General features: G+C 45.7%; 1 protein-coding gene across 3 annotated transcripts in view; it reads right to left on the bottom strand.

Moving 5' to 3' along the window:
• LOC135906781 (uncharacterized) overlaps positions 1-10,871 on the bottom strand; it is a 76,231-nt gene extending 65,360 nt beyond the window's left edge. For 2 of the 3 annotated variants that reach the window (XM_065438371.1, XM_065438373.1), the window contains exon 1: positions 10,701-10,871. The gene's annotated coding sequence lies outside the window, so the exon portion shown is untranslated. The remainder of the gene's footprint in view (positions 1-10,700) is intronic. The other variant, XM_065438372.1, reaches the window with a different exon arrangement.
• Positions 10,872-14,035: the final 3,164 nt, after the last annotated feature.

Below are 14,035 nucleotides of genomic sequence, written 5' to 3'. Positions count from 1 at the left end.
TCTTCCGAGACTGTTAAGCATTACTTTAGTTTTCTGCAGATTAATTTTTAGACCCACTCTTCTGCTTTGCCTCTCCAGGTCAGTGAGCACGCATTGCAATTATAGTCCCCTGAGTTACTAAGCAAGGCAATATGATCAGCGAAACGCAAGTTACTAAGGTATTTCCATTAACTCTTATCCCCAATTCTTCCCAAACCAGTTCCCTCAATACCTCCTGTAAACATGCTGTGAATAACATTGAAGAGATCGTATCTCCCTGCCTGACGCCTTTCTTTATTGGGATTTTGTTGATTTCTTTATGGAGGACTACGGTGGCTGTGGAGCCGCTATAGATATCTTTCAGTATTTTTACATACGGCTCGTCTACACCCTAATTCCCTATTGCCTCCATGACTGCTGAGGTTTCGACTGAATCAAACGCTTTCTAGTAATCAATGAAAGCTACATATAAGGGTTGATTATATTCCGCACATTTCTCTATCACCTGATTTATAGTGTGAATATGGTCTATTGTTGAGCAGCCTTTACGAAATCCTGCCTGGTCCTTTGGTTGACAGAAGTCTAAGGTGTTCCTGATTCTATTTGCGATTACCTTAGTAAATACTTTGTATGCAACGGACAGTAATCTGATCGGTCTATAATTTTTCAAGTCTTTGGCGTCCCCGTTCTTATGGATTAGTATTATGTTAGCGTTCTTCCAAGATTCCGGTACGCTCGAGGTCATGAGGCATTGTGTATACAGGGTGGCTAGTTTTTCTAGAACAATCTGCCCACCATCCTTCAAGAAATCTGCCGTTACCTGATCCACCCCAGCTGCCTTTCCCCCTTTGCGTAGCTCCCAAGGCTTTCTTTACTTCTTCCGGCGTTACTTGTGGGATGTCGAATTCCTTTGGACTATTCCCTCTTCCATCATCTTCGTGGGAGCCACTTGCACTATATAAATTTCTATAGAACTCCTCGGCCACTTGAACTATCTTGTCCATATTAGTAATGATATTGGCGACTATGTCTCTTAACGCATACATCTGATTCTTGTCTATTCCTAATTTCTTCCCTGCTTTTGGGCTTCCTCTGTTCCTGAGAGCATGCTCAATTCTATCCATGTTATACTTCCTTGTGTTAGCTACCTTACGCTTGTTTATTAACTTGCAAAGTTCTGCCAGTTCTATTCTAGCTGTAGGGTTAGAGGTTTTCATACATTGGCGTTTCTTGATCAGATCATTCTTCTCTTGCAATAGCTTCATGGCATCCTGTCTTCCTGTCCGATTTCTGTTGCACATTCCTTAATGATGCCCATAAGATTTCCTTTCATTGCTTCAACACTAAGGTCCTCTTCCTGAGTTAAAGCCGAATACCTGTTCTGTAGCTTGATCCAGAATTCCTCTATTTTACCTCTTACCGCTAACTCATTGATTGGCTTCTTATGTACCAGCTTTTCTCGTTCCCTCCTCAAGTCTAGGCTAATTCGACATTTTACCATCCTATGGTCACTGCAGCGCACTTTGCCAAGCACGTCCACGTCTTGTATAATGCCAGGGTTAGCGCATAGTATGAAGTCTATTTCATTTCTAGTCTCGACATTCGGGCTCCTCCACGTCCGCTTTCGGTTATCCCGCTTGCGGAAGAAGGTACTCATTATCCGCAAATTATTCCGTTCTGCAAACTCTACTAATAACTCTCCCCTGCTATTCCTTGTGCCTTTGCCATATTCCCCCACTGCCTTGTCTCCAGCCTGTTTCTTGCCAACCTTGGCATTGCAGTAGCCCATCAGTATAGTGTATTTCGTTTTCACTCTACCCATCGCCGATTCCACGTCTTCATAGAAGCTTTCGACTTCCTGGTCATCATGACTGGATGAAGGGGCGTAGACCTGTACGACCTTCAATTTGTACCTCTTATTAAGTGTCAGAAAAAGACCTGCCACCCTCTAGTTAATGCTATAGAATTCCTGTATTTCACCAGCTATATATTTATTCATCAGGAATCCGACTCCTAGCTCTCGTCTTTCCTCTAAGCCCCTGTAGCACAGGACGTGCCCGGTTTTTAGCACTGTATATATGCTTCATTTGTCCTCCTAATCTCACGGAGCCCTATTATATCCCATTTAATACCCGCTAATTCCTCCGATAGCACTGCTAGACTCGCTTCATCAGATAACGTTCTAGCGTTAAACTTTGCCAGGTTCAAATCTAGTGAAATATTAAACAACGCCAAATTACTTATGTATCTCTGTGTTGTAAAATTATACCATCTATACAGCTCCGCTGGTCATGCACCTTCACAAAGTGGAACGGCTGCCGATTTTTTTTTATTCACGTAAAAACATAAGTCAAGTCAAAACCCGCCGTGGTTGCTTAGTGGCTATGGTGTTGGGCTGCTGAGCACGAGGTCGCGGGATCGAATCCCGGCCACGGCGGCCGCATTTCGATGGGGGCGAAATGCGAAAACACCCGTGTACTTAGATTTAGGTGCACGTTGAAGAACCCCAGGTGGTCAAAATTTCCGGAGTCTTCCACTACGGCGTGCCTCATAATCAGAAAGTGGTTTTGGCACGTGAAACCCCATATTTTAATTTAATAAAGGCAAGTCAAAAAGTCACGTAAAAATACGCTGACAGTAGTGTATAAAGAGTAACCATAGCCCGTATATATTTCAGCCAGTAAAGAAAAATGTAGCACGCAACACGCCACTTCTCAAGACACATAAGCATAGCAAGCAAATAGTTCAGTAATTGATACGGTACAGATGTGCAGAGCAAGCAGAATTTGTATTTAGCGCCTCGAATTTTAAACAAGACCTGTCGAAAATTCGTAAGCTTAAAAACATATTAAAACACAAAGTTTACAAATCGGTAACTCTGCTCAAAAACGTAAATACCAGTTCTCTAAACTGAATCTGTTAATGTATCCAAAGCGGAGAAATGAGACTTAGATGTTTACAGCTTGCGTGAATTGTTCTGTGATGTTTTTTTTTACAATGTTTATGAGGGTTTAGCGAAACTCATACTGACAAATTAGTGGTGTATTTTAGAGCAGTGCATAAATTCGCCCGCTTTAGGTGCGTCAAAAGGTGTATTTTACCGAATTCTGATATTGTAAAGTTCCAAACTTGATTTTCCAGCTTTCTTAAGTTTTGCAATTTTCAGTGATACCTGAAAAAAAAAAGAAAATAATGACGGTCTAAATAAAAAAAATATCGGCAGCCATTAAGCTCTGTGAAGTGGATGACCAGCGACGCTGTATCAATGGTATCCGTGTATAGATGGACAAACGCGCGAGCAGTGGCGCGAGTGCATTCGCGCCGCTGGGCGCCAACCAGCTAGTTCGCGGACGACATTATTACAGCTGCCGCTATGTGCCTGAGGAAATTCCCTCTATTTGGTGTGCTGCTATTTGCCTATACGGATTGAGCATCTCTAAGTTTCCCGGAGATTTAGAGCGCAGCTCTTAGGCGCCCCTTCCAGCCGCAAGCGTCGGCGTTGTCCCTCACAACCGAGCGAACGAGCACAGCCAAGGGTGAAAGCGAACGCGGAGCGCAGCGGGAGGTGAAAGACGGCGATATCGAAGAGAGCGCGAGGAGGAAAGCGGAGGAGGAGGGTGCAGCGGAAGCAGGAGGAGGAAAGCGAGAGAGGAGGGTGTGGCGAAAGCGCGAGAAGAAACGCACAGTGCCGCACAAGACGGGCTTCGCGGCGGCGATGTCTGTGAGATGGCACCAGTATAGCGCGCCTTCGTCTGTATGCAAACAATGCCCAGCATGAGTAGAGGTCTGTCTGCGGCGGCTGCTCTGAATTGCGTCCACGGTCACTGCGCTTCTATGACGGACCGCAGCAACGCTTGGGAACCATAACGCTTTAGTCAGCTGAGGGGTGGCGCTGTAGTCATCACGTGTAGTCACGTGCCGCTGGCTTTACAGGCAGGTAGCTTTGTTTTCGCCTAACGTCGTGATAGCATTGTCGGTGTTCGTTGACGATAATACATCATGTACATCTACGTGGAGTACGAGCATTCCCTCAAGACCATCGTAGTCGAACACACACGTGTTCGCTGTTCTCCTACAGAGTGATCTGATCCGGAGGACACTAATGACTTTAATCGGGTCAGGACGTACCACGTTCGATCATGCCATAACGACAGAATCTACGAAGCAGTCAAAATGAACCACATGGCCGCTAAGCCGAGGGGTATACATTCTTGCGTAGATTCTTCTCTTACAGTCTGTTAAGCGAACTTCAGCTAGAGCGTTCGGCGTCTCAACCACAGGGATGGCGGTAGCAGTTGAAAGAGCAGACAGCTCATAGAGGCTCAACTGGACGGCTGGTATCGGGTTGCGCATGTTTGTTTTTTGTTTTTGTTTTTTTGTTTTTTAAAGAACGACGTGATGGAGCCATCGTGTACATTCCAAAGCGGAATGAGAAGGGCGGTGGCAGCCGCACGTGCTACGTTCCGCGCGACAAATAGGTCAACCTTGTTTACAAACAGTTCTGCATCCGAACTGTTGGCGCTGGCAACACGTTATCATGTCGGCGCAATGAATGGGAAAAAATAGACATTGGAGATTTGCAAGAATGAGAAGAAAAGCACTAGAAGGAAAAATATGTGCGACAACACGAAGGGAAGTGCCTTGCTATTTGAGGCTCGAGCTGGTTGCTTACGGACACGAACATATCGGAGCAAATATTCGCAATTAGATGAGGCATGTGTATGGTGCAGCAAAAATCTGGAGACCACTGAGAACATCCTAACGGAATGCGAAAGGATTCACCCAGTAACTTACACCATCCAGAAGCGTTTGGACTTAAAGTGGACGAAAGCATCAACCGGTCAGCAGTCGACATAATCAAGAGACATTTAGAGTATCGGTGGGGAAAAAAAGCAGTGGAGATTGATACGAGGGGCTCCCTTACATGTGTAGTAAGCAGTACAAGGTAGACAGATAACTTTTCAGCAAGAGAAAAGCGATTAAAGAGATACGTACAAAAATGCTAGAATGAAAGGCATGTATAGCATACCTGAGTAACTCAAGCAAGCTATAGGCGACTGTCACTTCCCTGTTTCAAAGGGGATGCTAATAAATCATCATCATCGTGGAGTGGAGAAAGAGCTTCTAGTCGAGGATCGTTTGAGAAAGCGGGGGTGACAGTGTTCGTCTGAGTTACGTGTGACAGAGAGGTCAACCTTGTTTACAAACCCAACCAGCACTACTGAACCAAACTCAGCCACTTCGTGGCTCAGTTTGGCATGCTCTACAAATGCGGCTGTTCGCACTTGCGCCAAAGCTGGCGCGGTCATCGAGTCGTACAGATATACGTTTTTGGTTGAGCCGCGCGACGTCGTACAAACAAACAGTACGACGTCTAATGTCTGTAGGGAGCTGATTCTTAATTTAGGCTGTCAAATAAAAGAAATATGAAAATTGGAAAACTGAAAATAAAAGCTCAAGTGATCAAGTTTTCAGCTCTGTAAGTTATTAATAATTAAAGGTGTCACAAATATATAAACTACGCTAATTAAGACATCTAAAGCGGACAAAATTGATGTACTATACACCGCTCTGAAAGATACCAAGTTTTTTTTTTTAGTAGAACCCCTGCCAAACCCTCGTAAACACTAACAAATTCACATACGATGTAGTCTTACATATCACATTTCCGCCCTTTTAGATTCTCTAAGGAATGTAGTTTACAGAATTGCGATATCTGCTATTGGCGCAGAGTTGTGGGTTTGTAAACTCCGTGCTTCTTTCTTTTTTCTTAAACATCAATATATAGGAATTTTTAAAAACAATTTCACGCCCTATGTCAAAACTCTGCTTCCAATCACTAGAGTTGAACTTTCTCAAGTGCAACGCACTTCATTCATATCGGTCAAGCGCTTGTCTAATAAAAGCATGTCTGAGTTTTACATGCATTTGGATAGGGGCAATTGGAGTTGGTTTCGAGCTAAAGCTTCCTCCTAAAGGAGACAACCTGCGAAATTTTGAGCAAATAAAATAAATTGAGGAGCCAGTGCACTCTGTGCAAGTGGATGATCAGCTAACCTGTAGCACACCACACAACGTTACCCAAGGATACGTGTATTTATTTTTCATCATTTGGTTATGGTATAGTGAGGATAGCTTTGCCATTACTCTGATATTCACTGATTGGTTCGATTACGACCTTAGACAGATCCTTGGTCAAAGTTAAACCTATACACGACCGTTGTTGAGTAGTTGAGTGACTTGTATTGGTGTGGCACTTCAACCCAAACTCCTCTGGCCCAAACTGAGGGAACTATTGTTTTTTGTCTGGTTTTGAAATATCCAGGTTGAGGTCTGCAACGATGATCACAGGGGTAGTGTCACCACGGCTAAGCCGCGCAAAGAACGTGGTCACGAACTTCTCGATATCACACTTGGGTATGCCTGGAGACATGTACACAGTGGATATCACAATTCCGTCTTTCGTTTGTGCGCCACAGACAACCCCACAGCGGTGGCACCGTCCTCTTACGAGTAGAGGGTGTATGGTTGTACATACATTTCCTCCTCTGCATATATGGCAATGCCTCCTGCTCGTGAGTCCATGTCCAGTATATACATTCCAGTATATATCTATCGACTTGAAACAATGCCTCTTCTATTACTATAATTATTATTATTATTATTATTATTATTATTATTATTATTATTATTATTATTATTATTATTATTATTATTATTATTATTATTATTATTATTATTATTATTATTATTATTATTATTATTGGCCTAGTGCTTGACGCCTGCTTCACCTCCACCGCGGGTCGGCCCGGCATTGCACGATCTTCGGGATCGGCCCACAGTCATGTGTATTGAAGCACAAACACGAAAAAATACATGGAACCCCAGCCATTTGCAGCTTCGCTGTAAAACGAGAAAGCCGCCGGGGCTTCTCGCTTGTGTGCCACAACAGCAGTGGTGCTCTCAAACACGCGACCGTGACGAACTAATTCCACCGCGTAATCAGTTCAACGGCGTGTCTGGCCCGTAAATATGACGCGGCAATTTTCCCCGAGGTGGCCCGTCGCACTTGTGCCGCCGTTAGGGGTTTGCGTGACGCGGCAAATCCAGAACGCGTGCCGCAGGTTTCCGATCGCAGAGTTTGTAAATAAAAACCCTAGAGGGAAATGTGGCGCTGGCGTCTACGGGGGCTCTCACGAGCGTTGCCTCAACCTACATGGATGGGAAGTACAGGCTTCGGATTGACTTCGATCTTTAGACTAGTGGCGTTTGCTTGCGGCGCAGTAAACAGAGCTATACTCAAATATTATCGCGTAAAATCTAATTTTATTTCTGCAGTATGTTATATAATGTACAACACGCTACATAAACTTTGTATTACTTTGAGATGGAAGCGCGGTTTACTATGGTTTATCACCAGGACACACCAGGGTATGCATTCTTGTGCGATTCTCTTGCCGATTTAACGCCAGAGAATAATTATTTATTTATTTTTGCAATAGCAATAGCAACCGTGCATGTACTTATATAAAAATACTCATCAGGTGCTTATGGAAATAAAAATGTTGTATCGTGAGAAAGTGTTGCGCCCTTGAGACGAATGCTGAAGATTAATTGAGTCTTGAGTCTGCTACGATGCCTGCTCGATGCAAAACGTGAGACTTTTCTCGCAGACGACAGTCACTTGCGAACTCTCTCGCTCTTTCGAAAGGCTGCGTCGGCTATCACGATTGCTGAACGTCTTCAAGTACCTTTAAGCACATATGCTGCAGTGCTAGCTAGGACGCTAGTGGCCTCCTACGAGTATGCTTCACCATATTTTATATTCACGTACCGCTTCCGAAGCGTTATGGCGTGGCTTTGCACTTACCCATTTTGCAACACTAGACTACAGCCAGGAAGCAGCAACCTTTCCTACCACAAGTGAGTTTGTGTTCTCAAAGTCCTAAAACACGCATTTCAATTAGCACATAAACGAGCAATGCATAATGAAGCCCTCAATAAAATTTGATTGTCAAGCCACTAGAAGTACAACTGTATATGTCTTGCATCAGTGGTGCCTTATTTTTTCTATTCTGAAGTTTCATAAAGCACGTAACGCTACAGCGCCAACCTAACACACCTAACAAACCAAGGTGCAAACGCTGAAAACATGTTCTTTCAACGTTTACGATGCCGTCGCTTTCTCCTTAGGGCTTCGACACCACACCGCGACACAAACATCGTCCCAGTCACGGGCCCAGCGCGCTATCGCCACTTCGAACAACATGACAAAGGCAGAGAGCTTTGCGTTGCACTGTCCCACTGCAGGTTATAGCAATTGCGCTGGGAGCGAAACCAAAACTGCAAAAAAAAAACTTGTAGACTAGTTCGTCAGTCAAAAGAATGCCAATCCGAAGCCTGTACTTCCCATCATTCCCATGATGGTTGAACGATCGCAGCGCCAGATTTCCCTCTAGGCATACTAATATGAAACTCTATGTTTCCGATAGCTCGGCTTTCGCAGAGTCTTCGCACTACGGTTACCTGATGCCGAGCGCAATAAGCGAGAGGTTCGACACCGCAGAAATCCATAGCGGCGCCACATCAAGATGGAACGCCCGGTTAGACACAAAGCGTGTTATGTGCTTTCCCAACGTATACCTGAAAGGAGCACCAGCATCACTGTCAGGGCTTGCAAGCGGGAGGCAGTGTCGACGTTCTTCAAACTTTGCGGGCTGCCTTTTAGACGAGGTGCTACGCAATACATAACGCGCCTCAAATATTCGAAACTAATAGACCAGTATCGACGTTGTGGCCGTAATGTTATAATTAGAAATCAAGTTGATACTAAACCACTAACACGGGCGCAACAAACACTGGAGGTGTCATCAGGCGTCTGCGAACAGCGTGGCATGGTTTCACTCGTCTCGAAAGCTTCATTTTTCGTCAATACATGCTTCGCATTAGCTGGAACACCCTGTATGGAAACAGTATCTGAAGTTCGCAGTTGCGCATTAACTTCGTGGCACTGTGACAGCAGCATAATCCCTTGCCCTCCCCCCTCCCCACCTCCCGTTCGCTTGATTTTGCCCGAACAATGCTTCGTCCACTCATTTCTATTCAGTTTTAACTGCGTCAGCGTTCAATCTTTCGGAATTTTCCATAACGAGAACTGCAGAAAGAAGAAAGGTTATAAGAGGATGCTTATATCGGAGAAAACGCGATATTTCGAGGAAACGGTTTCGCTTAATCCGCGTGACGTCATGCGGCTGCCATGCGCGGATCCTGCTCACGCTGTATGAGTGTACAATAGACGCAACAACGCCATGTTTTGTAGGCTGTGCGGGGAGTCATTAGGAGGTGAGGGTACGGCTTCTTAAAATTAGCAAACCGCCCTAACTCGGGAAAGCCCAATTAGATGCCCCACAAAATTAAAGTGAGGATCTAGGTGACTGCAGTGCTTGCTGGATGGCGGCACAACACACAAGATGAAAACACCAGAAAATTTCGGGTGTGAACGCTTGTGCTATAGGATTCTCGAAACGTCCGAAGACTTATGCGCCATAAACGGGAAATGCTGTCGTGCATGACCGTGGGTCAAGCACGACCCCTAGAAGGTTAAGGAGCAGCGAAATTTCCGCACCGTCACTCTCGTTGTATCCTACAATCCCCTCAAAGCTAAAGTCGGCAGTGTAAGGAACAATTATGTGTTCACTTAAAATTAACTGCCAGGATTTAATTTTCGTTCATACGAAACTCTACGAAACTGCCGTTGAAAGCACGAGAATTCCAATAGTCTCATCATACCTAGAGACGCCCGATATAGAGCTGCTGTTTATCGTGTAGCCGGAAGAAACGTACGCGTCATACAGGCTAACATTATGGGGCACAAAATGGCTAAGATACTCCGTTATTGAGATGTTTGCGATGTTATATGTTCTAACAGTAGTATATTGTAGGTTAGTAACCATCTTCTTTGTACCAATTCGCTTAGTCCGTTTACACCCAACGTTGCATAACGCGCACTCCGCCTTCCTTGTGCACGTTTAATTTAAACAAATTTCAAGTATTAGCAAACGCAGAGAACTGACCTAGAGGCGGTCTTAAATGGAGCAAACAATGACACTGGGGTTGAAGTCAGATCGTCAAGTTGTCGATGCATTTGATTGAACACCTATAGAAAGCTAGAACAAAGCTCTCGGCGAATTGCATGATGATCAAAGACAAACAACAAACACTTCTGATAATCCACGCACCAAGCGTGCAGTTATGCAAGTGCTTTAGCATACACTTCTTTAACAAACAAAATCACAAAGAAAAAACGGGCTCTACGCACAGAAGTCACTGGAAAGTTGCGCATCAACAGAGTTTGAAGAATAATCGCCAACGCATTTGTTCCGGGCAAAGATGAAACAAAGTAATGGCGGGAAAACAACGAACCGAAAGGAAAAACGGTAAAGACGTGTCCCGAACAGTTCAGACCGTGAGAACTAAAGACGTGTAATCGCTTCAAACATCGTTGGCCATCTAATCAAAGATGCCTGCTCGCCTAAATCGCACAAGCACACCAAGTTTTCAACATGCAGGCCACTAAATCCAATAACTGTCACAAGCCAGACACTCGCACGAGGCAACGAATCACCTCACGTCGGACGAATGCCGAGTAACTCGGCAAGCACGCCATGAACGACGAAATCAACAAAACTGGCACTCGAGAGCTGGAGGCAAATATCACTTACCACACCTTGCGTAACAATGGGCCCGGGCAAAATTTCGCCGTTCACTTGGCCACAAGCCACGCTGACAAGAACCGCTTCGCAGCCGTAGCAATGCGGACCGGACGAAGGCCGTTCGTAGCTGTTAAGACAGACGAACGTGGGCGTACGGTCACAAAATCACGACTGACGCGCGAATTCACGGGTTCCTGGCGCGCAACCAGCGGTGAGCAACTACCCTCGCCACTTACATCACGCGCTCGACAGGCTAGAAGCGATAAGCTTTCGATGGCACGTTTCGATATCTAGATGACTTAGCGATATCGCAAGCCGGCAGCCGCCGGCTTGGCTCCGCAGACGATTTCGGTAGGGCGCGGCTCGGCACCGTCTGCGCCATTGTCTGCACCGCGAGAGTCGTCTGCTGCAGGTTAGCCGAAGAAACTCTTGGGACTTACTGAGCGTATTAGCGCTATTAAACGGGAGGAAACTGCTACAATTCATCGTTTAGCTAACGCCTTGTCGTTGTCACCATGCCGGAGTAAAAATAACGGCGTTCTTTACGGAGCTTTCTGTGGTGAATTTGCCTCAATGCTTTTGGTGCTTCACAGCAGACGCTGCATGTGCGACGTAGCATGGTTGCTGGCTGCGATGGCTACACGTTAACGTGTAGAAGAATAGACCCTAATTAAACAACTGAAAATTATGTGCCAACTGACCCCTCAAACGCTCCCCAAAATTTATTTTCGAACGGCCGTAGTAGTTGATTACACGCGTTTAGAATTCATTCCTCGTTGCCCTCCCTACGTTCTACTCTTAGGCTGTATTGTTTTTTTTTTTTACTTGCTCAATCAATCTGCAGTTCTCGGACACAACGGAAGATATCTCAGTTGTATCGTGATTTGAACGTGGCTCCATGGTATTCGGAATCCGGTACTATAACCACTCGGTTACGGAAACGTTTTATTGCGATAGCAATTATATGGACATTCCAGGCGCATTTCTGCCGTCGCCGTGAGGTTCCGTCTGAGTGAAAGCTTGTGAGGGCGAGCCGGCGAACGCGGTTCAATCTCGCATGCGCGAGCGAGGAACGCAGCTTGGATGCGTGCCCTCTCCTGCGGCGCGCAAGGCAGGGGCTGAGGCGAGGGAGGAGGGGCGTTCTTCTCTGGCGGCTGCTGCGGTGCCTTGGTGTTCTTCTCGCCCGCCGCTCCGTACAGAGTGGAGACAACCGCGGCGTCTACGACGGCGTTGGACACGTGAATCGTGGACGGCGTAGTGGACGCCTTTGGCGGACACCGCAGGGACGCGTTGCCGGTGCTCGTGTGTCTTGAAAGCAATCTGCGATGTGGCCAAAGTGCGCGCCCTCGCGGGCCTCATCTTCAGAGCGATCTGCGATGTTTGCGGAGTGCTCGTAGCGCCGGTAGCTTCGTATGTGCTGTGCTTTCGATGTTTCGTTCGCGTTGAAGCGACAGCTGCACGGAGGTCAATTAATTGGCTCGCGGCTGCTGTTGCGATTGCTAACTCCAACGTTTTCACAGACAGTTTCCGCTGTCATCGAGCGAGATGTGTTCACGTTTACCTGTGCGTGGGTGACACCATGTTGGTTAATTTAATTAAAACACGTTGATGGGCTAGTTGGTTTAAATACATGATAGTATGAATAAGCGCGACTGAACAAGGACGTAGAAAGAAGCAGACACACAAAGACAGCGCTGTCTCCGTGTGTTTCTTTCTACGTCCTGATTGAGTCATGCTTGCGTGTTCTATCATTGTTAATTTAGTTAGTAAACAAATGTTTACAAGCTTCTACGGCCGATAAAACTACTATCCTTACTTTGTACAGCTATCTACTGATTTGCTATCGCAATCGGTACTTCACCTTTCCGGCGGAACAACATTTTTTTTAATGCGTTAGCATTAGGAGTGTCAAAGGGAAAAAAAAGGTTTCTGTGAAGTGTGTGAACCCGGTCATGTGGCCTCCAATCATGTAGCCTCCAGTGTAGAAGGAGACCAAAAGCGGTCGGGCGGGCGGAATGCTCACTCCTTCAAATGTGCTCGAGGATGAGGGGAGTGGTCGCCACTGGAGACACCACGCTACCACGACGAAATAACACAAACTTTGAAACTGCTCTGACGAAGAAAGTTCAACTCTCGAAGCTGTTGGCACAAAAAAATTTTGTTTACGATAACGCCTCCATTGTGCCATCATTTCTTCAAATAACAAATGCCGTACTCATCTCCTTCCTTCTGATATATATATATATATATGTGTGTGTGTGTGTGTGTGTGTGTGTGTGTGTGTGTGTGTGTGTGTGTGTGTGTGTGTGTGTGTGTGTGTGTGTGTCGCCGTTCCACGCCAGCGTGGAACGCCGACAATGAGAGGGCAGTGTGAACGTAGACATGGCCGATGCAGGTGAAAGTGTAGTATCTGCTCTTATCAGCTTAATATGTGATGCCAGTTCTACTTGGACCCAAGATACTAAACTTATTTTTGCAAGTTGGCGGAGTGCTTGTAACCTTGCTTGCTGAGCACTTGTAGCCTCTCCCTTACGGGGGTATGAGCCATTGCATTTTTGCTTGCTTACAGGGGCATACGCTACTGCTGATGGTGACAGATGCTTGTTTTGAGCTTGTTCTTTATTGAAACGTACGCTGTTCTGTACGCCACATGCGATATTCCAATTAATGTATGCACTGTTCGCTTCACTTTGCAGAGCGCTTGTAGCCTCTGTATTACGAGGGGGATGAACCATTGCAGTTCTGCTTGCTTATGGGTATAAGCCGTTGCTGATGACGATAATTTTTGTTGACGCACACTAAAAATACCTGGAACTCTAACCGACTACAGCTTCGCTGTAGAAAAGTTTCCAGGCGTCCTTAGTTATTGCCTAGGAGACGAGAAGGCGAAACGCTTGTAAGGCCTTCTGTAATTCATCTTCATCACCCTTAATCTACCTTAATCCACCCTAATCCACCTTAATCCAATCACTAATCAATCATTAAATAACTTTGCTAATCATTAATCATCTCTCATACACGGCTGGACATGCTTTGGTTCGCTTCTGACCTTCCTTAGGTCACGAACGGTCACATCATGTACCTCACAACGCGACGTTGAAACATAGAGATCTAAGGCTTTCGTCTTAAAAACACTTTATTTTGATCAGGTACGGATATTGGTGGATCCCCGTGCTGAGTGGAACCCTCAATTCAGGGCTCCAGCGGGTGGTGGCAGGACTTTCGGCTCTGGCGATCAGCTTTCCCCAATCTTTCAATGCCGAGCTGGTGAGAACCACCTCCCACTGCTTGTGCATTGCGTTTCGGTGAGAGGTGTATTAGCAGTTCTTTTGTCAGGCCCATGC

The sequence above is a fragment of the Dermacentor albipictus genome, chromosome 7, assembly GCF_038994185.2.
Source record: "Dermacentor albipictus isolate Rhodes 1998 colony chromosome 7, USDA_Dalb.pri_finalv2, whole genome shotgun sequence".
NCBI classification, from domain to species: Eukaryota; Metazoa; Arthropoda; class Arachnida; order Ixodida; family Ixodidae; genus Dermacentor; species Dermacentor albipictus.
The sequence above is the reverse complement of the archived record's forward strand: the minus strand, read 5'-3'. Positions and strand labels throughout refer to the sequence as shown.